The sequence below is a fragment of the Crinia signifera genome, unplaced genomic scaffold (genome assembly GCF_055691185.1).
Source record: "Crinia signifera unplaced genomic scaffold, ASM5569118v1 HAP2_SCAFFOLD_84, whole genome shotgun sequence".
Lineage (NCBI taxonomy): Eukaryota > Metazoa > Chordata > Amphibia > Anura > Myobatrachidae > Crinia > Crinia signifera.
Genome location: NW_028142752.1, coordinates 204,324 through 224,404, shown reverse-complemented (window position 1 = coordinate 224,404; position 20,081 = coordinate 204,324).

The following is a 20,081-nucleotide window of genomic DNA, read 5'->3' as shown; positions in this document are numbered from 1 at the left end:
GGCCAGAACATCTTATGCGTCGGTTCCGGCTTTCACTCCCAAAAGCATCCCGTCGCGTCCAGAACATCTCATGCGTCGGTTCTGGCTTTCACTCCAAAAAGCATCCCGTCGCGGCCAGATCATCTCATGCGTTGGTTCCAGATTTCACTTCCAAAAGCACCTCGTCACGGCCAGAACATCTCATCCGTCGGTTCCGGCTTCAACCCCCAAGCACCTTGCTAAGTCAGGAACATTTCATCACAGGTTCCAGATTTTACCCTCCAGGCACATAGCTGCGTACAAGTTATTCCCAGATTCCGGTTTTCACACCCCAATCGAATGTGAAAGGGTACAGCGGTGTGAAAGTGGTATATGGGGTCTAAAAATTATCACTTTTTTTTTACCAAAGGAGGTGAAAATAACAATTTTCACCTACTTTTGTAGAAAATAAGTACCTTGCAGCAGTCGGTACATCTCATGCGCCGGTTCCGGCTTTCACTGTCCAACCATCACGCCGGAACATTTCTTGTGCCGGTTCCAGGTTTCACCCACAAAAGCACCTTGCCAAGGCGGTGACATTTCATTCACAGGTTCCAGCTTTCACCCTCCAGGCACATAGCTGCATATGGACAAGTTATTTGCCGGATCCAGTTTTCACATCCCAATCAAGTGTGATAGGGTACAGTGGTGTGAAAATGGTTTATGGGGACTATATATTATCACTTCATTTCTACCAAAGTAGGGTGAAATTGATCATTTTCACTTACTTTTGTAGAAAATAAGTACGTCACAGCGGCCGAAACATCTCATGCTCCGTTTTTGGCTTTCACCCCCCAACCATCACGCCGCAGCCGGAACATTTTCTGCGTCGGTTCCAGCTTTCATTCCCAAAAGCATCTCGTCGCAGGCCAGAACATCTCATGCGTCGGTTCTGGCTTTCACTCCCAAAAGCACCTCGTCGTGGCCAGAACATCTCATCCGTCGGTTCCGGCTTTACCCCCCAAGCACCTTGCCAAGGTGGGAACATTTCATTCACAGGTTCCAGCTTTTACCCTCCAGGCACATAGCCGCGTACATAACAAGCTATTCGCCGGTTCCGGTTTTCACACCCCAATCAAATGTGAAAGGGTACAGCGGTGTGAAAGTGGTATATGGGGCCTATAAATTATCACTTTTTTTTTTTACCAAAGTAGGTGAAAATGATTATTTTCACCTACTTTAGTAGAAAAAAGTATTACTGACATTCAATAAAAAAGCAATGCAGACAATATCACTGCTATCTCCCGCACTGATATCAGCCCTGATTTGGCTCGCTGTCTGCATAAAATAATATAAGGACCTCAATTCATCAAACTTTAAACATAATTTAAGGAAGACCATACATATTTGATAAATATACATGTATGCCAGAAAGATATTATCGCGCCTGCTTACCTGTTGTGGGTAGCTGCTCCTGCAATTTGACGTTTGGAATATGCTGTAGTAAAAATGATGTCACAGTAGTCCAGAGACGTAGCTGGGTAAGTAGTTGACATCACAATTCATTCGTGGAGAAGGTCTACCTGAAAAAAAGAAGAAGGAGGCGCGATAATATGTTCATGACATACATGCATATTTATTAATAATGTGTCTTACATCGTAACACACATAAATGCAGTACTATACAGACAACACAAGTCATCCTTATCAGTTCCTGCCCCAGTGATTGCAAATACATGCTACAGCACATATTAGACCCTTAACTGTGGACCCGTTACTCAGTTTTACAAACTGAGCAGGTCCCCGGGTATGTGCTCTGCAGCAGCCAGTCTTGAGGAGCTGTCAGGGACTATCACCCCCCAAAGCACCTCACAGTGCCTGGAACATCTCATGCGCCAGTTTAGGCTTTCACCCGCCTTCAAGCCCATCGCAAAAGCATGACAATCTCATGCTCCGGATCTGGCACCTCTCCAAAACACCTCAACGCGTCCGGAACATTTCATGCGCCGCTTCCGGCTTTCACCCCCAAACACCACGCCGCGGCCAGAACATTTATTACGCCGGTTCCAACTTTCACCCCCAAAAGCACCTCGTCGCAGCCAGAATATCTCATACGTCGGTTCAGGCTTCAACCCCTCCCAAGCACCTTGCCAAGGTGGGAACATTTCATTCACAGGTTCCAGCTTTTACCCTCCAGGCACATAGCTGCATATGGACAAGTTATTCGCCAGATCCAGTTTTCACACCCCAATCAAGTGTTATAACATTTCCTGCATCGGTTCCGGCTTTCACTCCCAAAAGCACCTCGTCGCAGGCCAGAACATCTCATGCGTCGGTTTCCGGCTTTCACACCTTAATCTAATGTGAAAGGGTACAGCGGTGTGAAAGTGGTATATGAGGCCTATAAATGATCACATTTTTTTTACCAAAGTAGGTGGAAATAACAATTTTCACCTACTTTTCTAGAAAATAAGTAACTCACACGCCGCGACCGGATCATTCCTTGCGTCGGTTCCGGCTTTCACTCCCAAAAGCACCTCGTCGCATGCCAGAACATCTCATGCGTCGGTTCCGGCTTTCTCTGCCAAAAGCACCTCGTCACGGCCAGAACATCTCATCCGTCGGTTCCGGCTTCAACCCCCAAGCACCTTGCTAAGTCAGGAACATTTCATCACAGGTTCCAGATTTTACCCTCCAGGCACATAGCTGCGTACAAGTTATTCCCAGATTCCGGTTTTCACACCCCAATCGAATGTGAAAGGGTACAGCGGTGTGAAAGTGGTATATGGGGTCTAAAAATTATCACTTTTCTTTTACCAAAGCAGGTGAAAATAACAATTTTCACCTACTTTTGTAGAAAATAAGTACCTTGCAGCAGTCGGTACATCTCATGCACCGGTTCTGGCTTTCACTGCCCAACCATCACGCCGGAACATTTCTTGTGCCGGTTCCAGGTTTCACCCACAAAAGCACCTTGCCAAGGCGGTGACATTTCATTCACAGGTTCCAGCTTTCACCCTCCAGGCACATAGCTGCATATGGACAAGTTATTCGCCGGATCCAGTTTCCACATCCCAATCAAGTGTGATAGGGTACAGTGGTGTGAAAGTGGTTTATGGGGACTATATATTATCACTTCATTTCTACCAAAGTAGGTGAAATTTATCATTTTCACTTACTTTTGTAGAAAATAAGTACCACACAGCGGCCGAAACATCTCATGCTCCGTTTTTGGCTTTCACCCCCCAACCATCATGCCGCAGCCGGAACATTTTCTGCGTCGGTTCCAGCTTTCATTCCCAAAAGCATCTCGTCGCAGGCCAGAACATCTTATGCGTCAGTTCCGGCTTTCACTCCCAAAAGCATCCCGTCGCGTCCAGAACATCTCATGCGTCGGTTCTGGCTTTCACTCCTAAAAGCATCCCGTCGCGGCCAGAACATCTCATGCGTTGGTTCCAGCTTTCACTTCCAAAAGCACCTCGTCACGGCCAGAACATCTCATCCGTCGGTTCCGGCTTCAACCCCCAAGCACCTTGCTAAGTCAGGAACATTTCATCACAGGTTCCAGATTTTACCCTCCAGGCACATAGCTGCGTACAAGTTATTCCCAGATTCCGGTTTTCACACCCCAATCGAATGTGAAAGGGTACAGCGGTGTGAAAGTGGTATATGGGGTCTAAAAATTATCACTTTTTTTTTACCAAAGGAGGTGAAAATAAAAATTTTCACCTACTTTTGTAGAAAATAAGTACCTTGCAGCAGTCGGTACATCTCATGCGCCGTTTCCGGCTTTCACTGTCCAACCATCACGCCGGAACATTTCTTGTGCCGGTTCCAGGTTTCACCCACAAAAGCACCTTGCCAAGGCGGTGACATTTCATTCACAGGTTCCAGCTTTCACCCTCCAGGCACATAGCTGCATATGGACAAGTTATTCGCCGGATCCAGTTTCCACATCCCAATCAAGTGTGATAGGGTACAGTGGTGTGAAAGTGGTTTATGGGGACTATATATTATCACTTCATTTCTACCAAAGTAGGTGAAATTTATCATTTTCACTTACTTTTGTAGAAAATAAGTACCACACAGCGGCCGAAACATCTCATGCTCCGTTTTTGGCTTTCACCCCCCAACCATCACGCCGCAGCCGGAACATTTTCTGCGTCGGTTCCAGCTTTCATTCCCAAAAGCATCTCGTCGCAGGCCAGAACATCTCATGCGTCGGTTCTGGCTTTCACTCCCAAAAGCACCTCGTCGTGGCCAGAACATCTCATCCGTCGGTTCCGGCTTTACCCCCCAAGCACCTTGCCAAGGTGGGAACATTTCATTCACAGGTTCCAGCTTTTACCCTCCAGGCACATAGCCGCGTACATAACAAGCTATTCGCCGGTTCCGGTTTTCACACCCCAATCAAATGTGAAAGGGTACAGCGGTGTGAAAGTGGTATATGGGGCCTATAAATTATCACTTTTTTTTTTTACCAAAGTAGGTGAAAATGATTATTTTCACCTACTTTAGTAGAAAAAAGTATTACTGACATTCAATAAAAAAGCAATGCAGACAATATCACTGCTATCTCCCGCACTGATATCAGCCCTGATTTGGCTCGCTGTCTGCATAAAATAATATAAGGACCTCAATTCATCAAACTTTAAACATAATTTAAGGAAGACCATACATATTTGATAAATATACATGTATGCCAGAAAGATATTATCGCGCCTGCTTACCTGTTGTGGGTAGCTGCTCCTGCAATTTGACGTTTGGAATATGCTGTAGTAAAAATGATGTCACAGTAGTCCAGAGACGTAGCTGGGTAAGTAGTTGACATCACAATTCATTCGTGGAGAAGGTCTACCTGAAAAAAAGAAGAAGGAGGCGCGATAATATGTTCATGACGTACATGCATATTTATTAATAATGTGTCTTACATCGTAACACACATAAATGCAGTACTATACAGACAACACAAGTCATCCTTATCAGTTCCTGCCCCAGTGATTGCAAATACATGCTACAGCACATATTAGACCCTTAACTGTGGACCCGTTACTCAGTTTTACAAACTGAGCAGGTCCCCGGGTATGTGCTCTGCAGCAGCCAGTCTTGAGGAGCTGTCAGGGACTATCACCCCCCAAAGCACCTCACAGTGCCTGGAACATCTCATGCGCCAGTTTAGGCTTTCACCCGCCTTCAAGCCCATCGCAAAAGCATGACAATCTCATGCTCCGGATCTGGCACCTCTCCAAAACACCTCAACGCGTCCGGAACATTTCATGCGCCGCTTCCGGCTTTCACCCCCAAACACCACGCCGCGGCCAGAACATTTATTACGCCGGTTCCAACTTTCACCCCCAAAAGCACCTCGTCGCAGCCAGAATATCTCATACGTCGGTTCAGGCTTCAACCCCTCCCAAGCACCTTGCCAAGGTGGGAACATTTCATTCACAGGTTCCAGCTTTTACCCTCCAGGCACATAGCTGCATATGGACAAGTTATTCGCCAGATCCAGTTTTCACACCCCAATCAAGTGTTATAACATTTCCTGCATCGGTTCCGGCTTTCACTCCCAAAAGCACCTCGTCGCAGGCCAGAACATCTCATGCGTCGGTTTCCGGCTTTCACACCTTAATCTAATGTGAAAGGGTACAGCGGTGTGAAAGTGGTATATGAGGCCTATAAATGATCACATTTTTTTTACCAAAGTAGGTGGAAATAACAATTTTCACCTACTTTTCTAGAAAATAAGTAACTCACACGCCGCGACCGGATCATTCCTTGCGTCGGTTCCGGCTTTCACTCCCAAAAGCACCTCGTCGCATGCCAGAACATCTCATGCGTCGGTTCCGGCTTTCTCTGCCAAAAGCACCTCGTCACGGCCAGAACATCTCATCCGTCGGTTCCGGCTTCAACCCCCAAGCACCTTGCTAAGTCAGGAACATTTCATCACAGGTTCCAGATTTTACCCTCCAGGCACATAGCTGCGTACAAGTTATTCCCAGATTCCGGTTTTCACACCCCAATCGAATGTGAAAGGGTACAGCGGTGTGAAAGTGGTATATGGGGTCTAAAAATTATCACTTTTCTTTTACCAAAGCAGGTGAAAATAACAATTTTCACCTACTTTTGTAGAAAATAAGTACCTTGCAGCAGTCGGTACATCTCATGCACCGGTTCTGGCTTTCACTGCCCAACCATCACGCCGGAACATTTCTTGTGCCGGTTCCAGGTTTCACCCACAAAAGCACCTTGCCAAGGCGGTGACATTTCATTCACAGGTTCCAGCTTTCACCCTCCAGGCACATAGCTGCATATGGACAAGTTATTCGCCGGATCCAGTTTCCACATCCCAATCAAGTGTGATAGGGTACAGTGGTGTGAAAGTGGTTTATGGGGACTATATATTATCACTTCATTTCTACCAAAGTAGGTGAAATTTATCATTTTCACTTACTTTTGTAGAAAATAAGTACCACACAGCGGCCGAAACATCTCATGCTCCGTTTTTGGCTTTCACCCCCCAACCATCATGCCGCAGCCGGAACATTTTCTGCGTCGGTTCCAGCTTTCATTCCCAAAAGCATCTCGTCGCAGGCCAGAACATCTTATGCGTCAGTTCCGGCTTTCACTCCCAAAAGCATCCCGTCGCGTCCAGAACATCTCATGCGTCGGTTCTGGCTTTCACTCCTAAAAGCATCCCGTCGCGGCCAGAACATCTCATGCGTTGGTTCCAGCTTTCACTTCCAAAAGCACCTCGTCACGGCCAGAACATCTCATCCGTCGGTTCCGGCTTCAACCCCCAAGCACCTTGCTAAGTCAGGAACATTTCATCACAGGTTCCAGATTTTACCCTCCAGGCACATAGCTGCGTACAAGTTATTCCCAGATTCCGGTTTTCACACCCCAATCGAATGTGAAAGGGTACAGCGGTGTGAAAGTGGTATATGGGGTCTAAAAATTATCACTTTTTTTTTACCAAAGGAGGTGAAAATAAAAATTTTCACCTACTTTTGTAGAAAATAAGTACCTTGCAGCAGTCGGTACATCTCATGCGCCGTTTCCGGCTTTCACTGTCCAACCATCACGCCGGAACATTTCTTGTGCCGGTTCCAGGTTTCACCCACAAAAGCACCTTGCCAAGGCGGTGACATTTCATTCACAGGTTCCAGCTTTCACCCTCCAGGCACATAGCTGCATATGGACAAGTTATTCGCCGGATCCAGTTTCCACATCCCAATCAAGTGTGATAGGGTACAGTGGTGTGAAAGTGGTTTATGGGGACTATATATTATCACTTCATTTCTACCAAAGTAGGTGAAATTTATCATTTTCACTTACTTTTGTAGAAAATAAGTACCACACAGCGGCCGAAACATCTCATGCTCCGTTTTTGGCTTTCACCCCCCAACCATCACGCCGCAGCCGGAACATTTTCTGCGTCGGTTCCAGCTTTCATTCCCAAAAGCATCTCGTCGCAGGCCAGAACATCTCATGCGTCGGTTCTGGCTTTCACTCCCAAAAGCACCTCGTCGTGGCCAGAACATCTCATCCGTCGGTTCCGGCTTTACCCCCCAAGCACCTTGCCAAGGTGGGAACATTTCATTCACAGGTTCCAGCTTTTACCCTCCAGGCACATAGCCGCGTACATAACAAGCTATTCGCCGGTTCCGGTTTTCACACCCCAATCAAATGTGAAAGGGTACAGCGGTGTGAAAGTGGTATATGGGGCCTATAAATTATCACTTTTTTTTTTTACCAAAGTAGGTGAAAATGATTATTTTCACCTACTTTAGTAGAAAAAAGTATTACTGACATTCAATAAAAAAGCAATGCAGACAATATCACTGCTATCTCCCGCACTGATATCAGCCCTGATTTGGCTCGCTGTCTGCATAAAATAATATAAGGACCTCAATTCATCAAACTTTAAACATAATTTAAGGAAGACCATACATATTTGATAAATATACATGTATGCCAGAAAGATATTATCGCGCCTGCTTACCTGTTGTGGGTAGCTGCTCCTGCAATTTGACGTTTGGAATATGCTGTAGTAAAAATGATGTCACAGTAGTCCAGAGACGTAGCTGGGTAAGTAGTTGACATCACAATTCATTCGTGGAGAAGGTCTACCTGAAAAAAAGAAGAAGGAGGCGCGATAATATGTTCATGACGTACATGCATATTTATTAATAATGTGTCTTACATCGTAACACACATAAATGCAGTACTATACAGACAACACAAGTCATCCTTATCAGTTCCTGCCCCAGTGATTGCAAATACATGCTACAGCACATATTAGACCCTTAACTGTGGACCCGTTACTCAGTTTTACAAACTGAGCAGGTCCCCGGGTATGTGCTCTGCAGCAGCCAGTCTTGAGGAGCTGTCAGGGACTATCACCCCCCAAAGCACCTCACAGTGCCTGGAACATCTCATGCGCCAGTTTAGGCTTTCACCCGCCTTCAAGCCCATCGCAAAAGCATGACAATCTCATGCTCCGGATCTGGCACCTCTCCAAAACACCTCAACGCGTCCGGAACATTTCATGCGCCGCTTCCGGCTTTCACCCCCAAACACCACGCCGCGGCCAGAACATTTATTACGCCGGTTCCAACTTTCACCCCCAAAAGCACCTCGTCGCAGCCAGAATATCTCATACGTCGGTTCAGGCTTCAACCCCTCCCAAGCACCTTGCCAAGGTGGGAACATTTCATTCACAGGTTCCAGCTTTTACCCTCCAGGCACATAGCTGCATATGGACAAGTTATTCGCCAGATCCAGTTTTCACACCCCAATCAAGTGTTATAACATTTCCTGCATCGGTTCCGGCTTTCACTCCCAAAAGCACCTCGTCGCAGGCCAGAACATCTCATGCGTCGGTTTCCGGCTTTCACACCTTAATCTAATGTGAAAGGGTACAGCGGTGTGAAAGTGGTATATGAGGCCTATAAATGATCACATTTTTTTTACCAAAGTAGGTGGAAATAACAATTTTCACCTACTTTTCTAGAAAATAAGTAACTCACACGCCGCGACCGGATCATTCCTTGCGTCGGTTCCGGCTTTCACTCCCAAAAGCACCTCGTCGCATGCCAGAACATCTCATGCGTCGGTTCCGGCTTTCTCTGCCAAAAGCACCTCGTCACGGCCAGAACATCTCATCCGTCGGTTCCGGCTTCAACCCCCAAGCACCTTGCTAAGTCAGGAACATTTCATCACAGGTTCCAGATTTTACCCTCCAGGCACATAGCTGCGTACAAGTTATTCCCAGATTCCGGTTTTCACACCCCAATCGAATGTGAAAGGGTACAGCGGTGTGAAAGTGGTATATGGGGTCTAAAAATTATCACTTTTCTTTTACCAAAGCAGGTGAAAATAACAATTTTCACCTACTTTTGTAGAAAATAAGTACCTTGCAGCAGTCGGTACATCTCATGCACCGGTTCTGGCTTTCACTGCCCAACCATCACGCCGGAACATTTCTTGTGCCGGTTCCAGGTTTCACCCACAAAAGCACCTTGCCAAGGCGGTGACATTTCATTCACAGGTTCCAGCTTTCACCCTCCAGGCACATAGCTGCATATGGACAAGTTATTCGCCGGATCCAGTTTCCACATCCCAATCAAGTGTGATAGGGTACAGTGGTGTGAAAGTGGTTTATGGGGACTATATATTATCACTTCATTTCTACCAAAGTAGGTGAAATTTATCATTTTCACTTACTTTTGTAGAAAATAAGTACCACACAGCGGCCGAAACATCTCATGCTCCGTTTTTGGCTTTCACCCCCCAACCATCATGCCGCAGCCGGAACATTTTCTGCGTCGGTTCCAGCTTTCATTCCCAAAAGCATCTCGTCGCAGGCCAGAACATCTTATGCGTCAGTTCCGGCTTTCACTCCCAAAAGCATCCCGTCGCGTCCAGAACATCTCATGCGTCGGTTCTGGCTTTCACTCCTAAAAGCATCCCGTCGCGGCCAGAACATCTCATGCGTTGGTTCCAGCTTTCACTTCCAAAAGCACCTCGTCACGGCCAGAACATCTCATCCGTCGGTTCCGGCTTCAACCCCCAAGCACCTTGCTAAGTCAGGAACATTTCATCACAGGTTCCAGATTTTACCCTCCAGGCACATAGCTGCGTACAAGTTATTCCCAGATTCCGGTTTTCACACCCCAATCGAATGTGAAAGGGTACAGCGGTGTGAAAGTGGTATATGGGGTCTAAAAATTATCACTTTTTTTTTACCAAAGGAGGTGAAAATAAAAATTTTCACCTACTTTTGTAGAAAATAAGTACCTTGCAGCAGTCGGTACATCTCATGCGCCGTTTCCGGCTTTCACTGTCCAACCATCACGCCGGAACATTTCTTGTGCCGGTTCCAGGTTTCACCCACAAAAGCACCTTGCCAAGGCGGTGACATTTCATTCACAGGTTCCAGCTTTCACCCTCCAGGCACATAGCTGCATATGGACAAGTTATTCGCCGGATCCAGTTTCCACATCCCAATCAAGTGTGATAGGGTACAGTGGTGTGAAAGTGGTTTATGGGGACTATATATTATCACTTCATTTCTACCAAAGTAGGTGAAATTTATCATTTTCACTTACTTTTGTAGAAAATAAGTACCACACAGCGGCCGAAACATCTCATGCTCCGTTTTTGGCTTTCACCCCCCAACCATCACGCCGCAGCCGGAACATTTTCTGCGTCGGTTCCAGCTTTCATTCCCAAAAGCATCTCGTCGCAGGCCAGAACATCTCATGCGTCGGTTCTGGCTTTCACTCCCAAAAGCACCTCGTCGTGGCCAGAACATCTCATCCGTCGGTTCCGGCTTTACCCCCCAAGCACCTTGCCAAGGTGGGAACATTTCATTCACAGGTTCCAGCTTTTACCCTCCAGGCACATAGCCGCGTACATAACAAGCTATTCGCCGGTTCCGGTTTTCACACCCCAATCAAATGTGAAAGGGTACAGCGGTGTGAAAGTGGTATATGGGGCCTATAAATTATCACTTTTTTTTTTTACCAAAGTAGGTGAAAATGATTATTTTCACCTACTTTAGTAGAAAAAAGTATTACTGACATTCAATAAAAAAGCAATGCAGACAATATCACTGCTATCTCCCGCACTGATATCAGCCCTGATTTGGCTCGCTGTCTGCATAAAATAATATAAGGACCTCAATTCATCAAACTTTAAACATAATTTAAGGAAGACCATACATATTTGATAAATATACATGTATGCCAGAAAGATATTATCGCGCCTGCTTACCTGTTGTGGGTAGCTGCTCCTGCAATTTGACGTTTGGAATATGCTGTAGTAAAAATGATGTCACAGTAGTCCAGAGACGTAGCTGGGTAAGTAGTTGACATCACAATTCATTCGTGGAGAAGGTCTACCTGAAAAAAAGAAGAAGGAGGCGCGATAATATGTTCATGACGTACATGCATATTTATTAATAATGTGTCTTACATCGTAACACACATAAATGCAGTACTATACAGACAACACAAGTCATCCTTATCAGTTCCTGCCCCAGTGATTGCAAATACATGCTACAGCACATATTAGACCCTTAACTGTGGACCCGTTACTCAGTTTTACAAACTGAGCAGGTCCCCGGGTATGTGCTCTGCAGCAGCCAGTCTTGAGGAGCTGTCAGGGACTATCACCCCCCAAAGCACCTCACAGTGCCTGGAACATCTCATGCGCCAGTTTAGGCTTTCACCCGCCTTCAAGCCCATCGCAAAAGCATGACAATCTCATGCTCCGGATCTGGCACCTCTCCACAACACCTCAACGCGTCCGGAACATTTCATGCGCCGCTTCCGGCTTTCACCCCCAAACACCACGCCGCGGCCAGAACATTTATTACGCCGGTTCCAACTTTCACCCCCAAAAGCACCTCGTCGCAGCCAGAATATCTCATACGTCGGTTCAGGCTTCAACCCCTCCCAAGCACCTTGCCAAGGTGGGAACATTTCATTCACAGGTTCCAGCTTTTACCCTCCAGGCACATAGCTGCATATGGACAAGTTATTCGCCAGATCCAGTTTTCACACCCCAATCAAGTGTTATAACATTTCCTGCATCGGTTCCGGCTTTCACTCCCAAAAGCACCTCGTCGCAGGCCAGAACATCTCATGCGTCGGTTTCCGGCTTTCACACCTTAATCTAATGTGAAAGGGTACAGCGGTGTGAAAGTGGTATATGAGGCCTATAAATGATCACATTTTTTTTACCAAAGTAGGTGGAAATAACAATTTTCACCTACTTTTCTAAAAAATAAGTAACTCACACGCCGCGACCGGATCATTCCTTGCGTCGGTTCCGGCTTTCACTCCCAAAAGCACCTCGTCGCATGCCAGAACATCTCATGCGTCGGTTCCGGCTTTCTCTGCCAAAAGCACCTCGTCACGGCCAGAACATCTCATCCGTCGGTTCCGGCTTCAACCCCCAAGCACCTTGCTAAGTCAGGAACATTTCATCACAGGTTCCAGATTTTACCCTCCAGGCACATACAGTAGCTGCGTACAAGTTATTCCCAGATTCCGGTTTTCACACCCCAATCGAATGTGAAAGGGTACAGCGGTGTGAAAGTGGTATATGGGGTCTAAAAATTATCACTTTTCTTTTACCAAAGCAGGTGAAAATAACAATTTTCACCTACTTTTGTAGAAAATAAGTACCTTGCAGCAGTCGGTACATCTCATGCACCGGTTCTGGCTTTCACTGCCCAACCATCACGCCGGAACATTTCTTGTGCCGGTTCCAGGTTTCACCCACAAAAGCACCTTGCCAAGGCGGTGACATTTCATTCACAGGTTCCAGCTTTCACCCTCCAGGCACATAGCTGCATATGGACAAGTTATTCGCCGGATCCAGTTTCCACATCCCAATCAAGTGTGATAGGGTACAGTGGTGTGAAAGTGGTTTATGGGGACTATATATTATCACTTCATTTCTACCAAAGTAGGTGAAATTTATCATTTTCACTTACTTTTGTAGAAAATAAGTACCACACTGCGGCCGAAACATCTCATGCTCCGTTTTTGGCTTTCACCCCCCAACCATCATGCCGCAGCCGGAACATTTTCTGCGTCGGTTCCAGCTTTCATTCCCTAAAGCATCTCGTCGCAGGCCAGAACATCTTATGCGTCGGTTCCGGCTTTCACTCCCAAAAGCATCCCGTCGCGTCCAGAACATCTCATGCGTCGGTTCTGGCTTTCACTCCTAAAAGCATCCCGTCGCGGCCAGAACATCTCATGCGTTGGTTCCAGCTTTCACTTCCAAAAGCACCTCGTCAGGGCCAGAACATCTCATCCGTCGGTTCCGGCTTCAACCCCCAAGCACCTTGCTAAGTCAGGAACATTTCATCACAGGTTCCAGATTTTACCCTCCAGGCACATAGCTGCGTACAAGTTATTCCCAGATTCCGGTTTTCACACCCCAATCGAATGTGAAAGGGTACAGCGGTGTGAAAGTGGTATATGGGGTCTAAAAATTATCACTTTTTTTTACCAAAGGAGGTGAAAATAACAATTTTCACCTACTTTTGTAGAAAATAAGTACCTTGCAGCAGTCGGTACATCTCATGCGCCGTTTCCGGCTTTCACTGTCCAACCATCACGCCGGAACATTTCTTGTGCCGGTTCCAGGTTTCACCCACAATAGCACCTTGCCAAGGCGGTGACATTTCATTCACAGGTTCCAGCTTTCACCCTCCAGGCACATAGCTGCATATGGACAAGTTATTTGCCGGATCCAGTTTTCACATCCCAATCAAGTGTGATAGGGTACAGTGGTGTGAAAGTGGTTTATGGGGACTATATATTATCACTTCATTTCTACCAAAGTAGGGTGAAATTGATCATTTTCACTTTCTTTTGTAGAAAATAAGTACCACACAGCGGCCGAAACATCTCATGCTCCGTTTTTGGCTTTCACCCCCCAACCATCACGCCGCAGCCGGAACATTTTCTGCATCGGTTCCAGCTTTCATTCCCAGAAGCATCTCGTCGCAGGCCAGAACATCTTATGCGTCGGTTCCGGCTTTCACTCCCAAAAGCATCCCGTCGCGTCCAGAACATCTCATGCGTCGGTTCTGGCTTTCACTCCAAAAAGCATCCCGTCGCGGCCAGATCATCTCATGCGTTGGTTCCAGATTTCACTTCCAAAAGCACCTCGTCACGGCCAGAACATCTCATCCGTCGGTTCCGGCTTCAACCCCCAAGCACCTTGCTAAGTCAGGAACATTTCATCACAGGTTCCAGATTTTACCCTCCAGGCACATAGCTGCGTACAAGTTATTCCCAGATTCCGGTTTTCACACCCCAATCGAATGTGAAAGGGTACAGCGGTGTGAAAGTGGTATATGGGGTCTAAAAATTATCACTTTTTTTTTACCAAAGGAGGTGAAAATAACAATTTTCACCTACTTTTGTAGAAAATAAGTACCTTGCAGCAGTCGGTACATCTCATGCGCCGGTTCCGGCTTTCACTGTCCAACCATCACGCCGGAACATTTCTTGTGCCGGTTCCAGGTTTCACCCACAAAAGCACCTTGCCAAGGCGGTGACATTTCATTCACAGGTTCCAGCTTTCACCCTCCAGGCACATAGCTGCATATGGACAAGTTATTTGCCGGATCCAGTTTTCACATCCCAATCAAGTGTGATAGGGTACAGTGGTGTGAAAGTGGTTTATGGGGACTATATATTATCACTTCATTTCTACCAAAGTAGGGTGAAATTGATCATTTTCACTTACTTTTGTAGAAAATAAGTACGTCACAGCGGCCGAAACATCTCATGCTCCGTTTTTGGCTTTCACCCCCCAACCATCACGCCGCAGCCGGAACATTTTCTGCGTCGGTTCCAGCTTTCATTCCCAAAAGCATCTCGTCACAGGCCAGAACATCTCATGCGTCGGTTCTGGCTTTCACTCCCAAAAGCACCTCGTCGTGGCCAGAACATCTCATCCGTCGGTTCCGGCTTTACCCCCCAAGCACCTTGCCAAGGTGGGAACATTTCATTCACAGGTTCCAGCTTTTACCCTCCAGGCACATAGCCGCGTACATAACAAGCTATTCGCCGGTTCCGGTTTTCACACCCCAATCAAATGTGAAAGGGTACAGCGGTGTGAAAGTGGTATATGGGGCCTATAAATTATCACTTTTTTTTTTTACCAAAGTAGGTGAAAATGATTATTTTCACCTACTTTAGTAGAAAAAAGTATTACTGACATTCAATAAAAAAGCAATGCAGACAATATCACTGCTATCTCCCGCACTGATATCAGCCCTGATTTGGCTCGCTGTCTGCATAAAATAATATAAGGACCTCAATTCATCAAACTTTAAACATAATTTAAGGAAGACCATACATATTTGATAAATATACATGTATGCCAGAAAGATATTATCGCGCCTGCTTACCTGTTGTGGGTAGCTGCTCCTGCAATTTGACGTTTGGAATATGCTGTAGTAAAAATGATGTCACAGTAGTCCAGAGACGTAGCTGGGTAAGTAGTTGACATCACAATTCATTCGTGGAGAAGGTCTACCTGAAAAAAAGAAGAAGGAGGCGCGATAATATGTTCATGACATACATGCATATTTATTAATAATGTGTCTTACATCGTAACACACATAAATGCAGTACTATACAGACAACACAAGTCATCCTTATCAGTTCCTGCCCCAGTGATTGCAAATACATGCTACAGCACATATTAGACCCTTAACTGTGGACCCGTTACTCAGTTTTACAAACTGAGCAGGTCCCCGGGTATGTGCTCTGCAGCAGCCAGTCTTGAGGAGCTGTCAGGGACTATCACCCCCCAAAGCACCTCACAGTGCCTGGAACATCTCATGCGCCAGTTTAGGCTTTCACCCGCCTTCAAGCCCATCGCAAAAGCATGACAATCTCATGCTCCGGATCTGGCACCTCTCCAAAACACCTCAACGCGTCCGGAACATTTCATGCGCCGCTTCCGGCTTTCACCCCCAAACACCACGCCGCGGCCAGAACATTTATTACGCCGGTTCCAACTTTCACCCCCAAAAGCACCTCGTCGCAGCCAGAATATCTCATACGTCGGTTCAGGCTTCAACCCCTCCCAAGCACCTTGCCAAGGTGGGAACATTTCATTCAAAGGTTCCAGCTTTTACCCTCCAGGCACATAGCTGCATATGGACAAGTTATTCGCCAGATCCAGTTTTCACACCCCAATCAAGTGTTATAACATTTCCTGCATCGGTTCCGGCTTTCACTCCCAAAAGCACCTCGTCGCAGGCCAGAACATCTCATGCGTCGGTTTCCGGCTTTCACACCTTAATCTAATGTGAAAGGGTACAGCGGTGTGAAAGTGGTATATGAGGCCTATAAATGATCACATTTTTTTTACCAAAGTAGGTGGAAATAACAATTTTCACCTACTTTTGTAGAAAATAAGTAACTCACACGCCGCGACCGGAACATTCCTTGCGTCGGTTCCGGCTTTCACTCCCAAAAGCACCTCGTCGCATGCCAGAACATCTCATGCGTCGGTTCCGGCTTTCTCTGCCAAAAGCACCTCGTCACGGCCAGAACATCTCATCCGTCGGTTCCGGCTTCAACCCCCAAGCACCTTGCTAAGTCAGGAACATTTCATCACAGGTTCCAGATTTTACCCTCCAGGCACATAGCTGCGTACAAGTTATTCCCAGATTCCGGTTTTCACACCCCAATCGAATGTGAAAGGGTACAGCGGTGTGAAAGTGGTATATGGGGTCTAAAAATTATCACTTTTCTTTTACCAAAGCAGGTGAAAATAACAATTTTCACCTACTTTTGTAGAAAATAAGTACCTTGCAGCAGTCGGTACATCTCATGCGCCGTTTCCGGCTTTCACTGTCCAACCATCACGCCAGAACATTTCTTGTGCCGGTTCCAGGTTTCACCCACAATAGCACCTTGCCAAGGCGGTGACATTTCATTCACAGGTTCCAGCTTTCACCCTCCAGGCACATAGCTGCATATGGACAAGTTATTTGCCGGATCCAGTTTTCACATCCCAATCAAGTGTGATAGGGTACAGTGGTGTGAAAGTGGTTTATGGGGACTATATATTATCACTTCATTTCTACCAAAGTAGGGTGAAATTGATCATTTTCACTTTCTTTTGTAGAAAATAAGTACGTCACAGCGGCCGAAACATCTCATGCTCCGTTTTTGGCTTTCACCCCCCAACCATCACGCCGCAGCCGGAACATTTTCTGCGTCGGTTCCAGCTTTCATTCCCAAAAGCATCTCGTCGCAGGCCAGAACATCTCATGCGTCGGTTCTGGCTTTCACTCCCAAAAGCACCTCGTCGTGGCCAGAACATCTCATCCGTCGGTTCCGGCTTTACCCCCAAGCACCTTGCCAAGGTGGGAACATTTCATTCACAGGTTCCAGCTTTTACCCTCCAGGCACATAGCCGCGTACATAACAAGCTATTCGCCGGTTCCGGTTTTCACACCCCAATCAAATGTGAAAGGGTACAGCGGTGTGAAAGTGGTATATGGGGCCTATAAATTATCACTTTTTTTTGTTACCAAAGTAGGTGAAAATTATTATTTTCACCTACTTTAGTAGAAAAAAGTATTACTGACATTCAATAAAAAAGCAATGCAGACAATATCACTGCTATCTCCCGCACTGATATCAGCCCTGATTTGGCTCGCTGTCTGCATAAAATAATATAAGGACCTCAATTCATCAAACTTTAAACATAATTTAAGGAAGACCATACATATTTGATAAATATACATGTATGCCAGGAAGATATTATCGCGCCTGCTTACCTGTTGTGGGTAGCTGCTCCTGCAATTTGACGTTTGGAATATGCTGTAGTAAAAATGATGTCACAGTAGTCCAGAGACGTAGCTGGGTAAGTAGTTGACATCACAATTCATTCGTGAAGAAGGTCTACCTGAAAAAAAGAAGAAGGAGGCGCGATAATATGTTCATGACATACATGCATATTTATTAATAATGTGTCTTACATCGTAACACACATAAATGCAGTACTATACAGACAACACAAGTCATCCTTATCAGTTCCTGCCCCAGTGATTGCAAATACATGCTACAGCACATATTAGACCCTTAACTGTGGACCCGTTACTCAGTTTTACAAACTGAGCAGGTCCCCGGGTATGTGCTCTGCAGCAGCCAGTCTTGAGGAGCTGTCAGGGACTATCACCCCCCAAAGCACCTCACAGTGCCTGGAACATCTCATGCGCCAGTTTAGGCTTTCACCCGCCTTCAAGCCCATCGCAAAAGCATGACAATCTCATGCTCCGGATCTGGCACCTCTCCAAAGCACCTCAACGCGTCCGGAACATTTCATGTGCCGCTTCCGGCTTTCACCCCCAAACACCACGCCGCGGCCAGAACATTTATTGCGCCGGTTCCAACTTTCACCCCCAAAAGCACCTCGTCGCAGCCAGAATATCTCATACGTCGGTTCAGGCTTCAACCCCTCCCAAGCACCTTGCCAAGGTGGGAACATTTCATTCACAGGTTCCAGCTTTTACCCTCCAGGCACATAGCTGCATATGGACAAGTTATTCGCCAGATCCAGTTTTCACACCCCAATCAAGTGTTATAACATTTCCTGCACCGGTTCCGGCTTTCACTCCCAAAAGCACCTCGTCGCAGGCCAGAACATCTCATGCGTCGGTTCCGGCTTTCACTCCCAAAAGATCCTCGTCACGGCCAAAACATCTCATGCGTCGGTTTCCGGCTTTCAGACCTTAATCTAATGTGAAAGGGTACAGCGGTGTGAAAGTGGTATATGGGGCCTATAAATGATCACATTTTTTTTTACCAAAGTAGGTGGAAATAACAATTTTCACCTACTTTTGTAGAAAATAGGTAACTCACACGCCGCGACCGGAACATTCCTTGCGTCGGTTCCGGCTTCACTCCCAAAAGCACCTCGTTGCGTGCCAGAACATCTCATGCGTCGGTTCCGGCTTTCACTCCCAAAAGCATACCGTCGCGGCCAGAACATCTCATGCGTCGTTTCCAGCTTTCACTTCCAAAAGCACCTCGTCACGGCCAGAACATCTCATCCGTCGGTTCCGGCTTCAACCCCCAAGCACCTTGCTAAGTCAGGAACATTTCATCACAGGTTCCAGATTTTACCCTCCAGGCACATAGCTGCGTACAAGTTATTCCCAGATTCCGGTTTTCACACCCCAATCGAATGTGAAAGGGTACAGCGGTGTGAAAGTGGTATAGGGGGTCTAAAAATTATCACTTTTCTTTTACCAAAGCAGGTGAAAATAACAATTTTCACCCACTTTTGTAGAAAATAAGTACCTTGCAGCAGTAGGTACATCTCATGCGCCGGTTCTGGCTTTCACTGCCCAACCATCACGCCGGAACATTTCTTGTGCCGGTTCCAGGTTTCACCCACAAAAGCACCTTGCCAGATCCAGTTTCCACATCCCAATCAAGTGTGATAGGGTACAATGGTGTGAAAGTGATATATGGGGCCTATATATTATCACTTCATTTCTACCAATGTAGGTGAAAATGATAATTTTCACTTACTTTTATAGAAAATAAGTACCTCACAGTGGCTGGAACATCTCATACTGTTTTTGGCTTTCATCCCCCAACCATTACGCCGTGGCTAGAACATTTTCTGCGTCGTGTGAAAGTGATATATGGGCCTATATATTATCACTTCATTTCTGCCAATGTAGGTGAAAATGATAATTTTCACTTACTTTTGTAGAAAATAAGAACGTCACAGCGGCCGGAACATCTCATGCTCCGTTTTTGGCTTTCACCCCTTAACCATTACGCCGTGGCCGGAACATATTCTGCATCGGTTCCGGCTTTCACTCCAAAAAGCATCCCGTGGCGTCCAGAACATCTCATGCGTCGGTTCTGGCTTTCACTCCAAAATGCACCTCGTCGTGGCCAGAACATCTTACCCGTCGATTCTGGCTTAACCCCCCAAGCACCTTGCCAAGTCGGGAACATTTCATTCACAGGTTCCAGCTTTTACCCTCCAGGCACATAGCCGTGTACGGAACAAATTATTCCCAGGTTCCGATTTTCACACCCCAATCG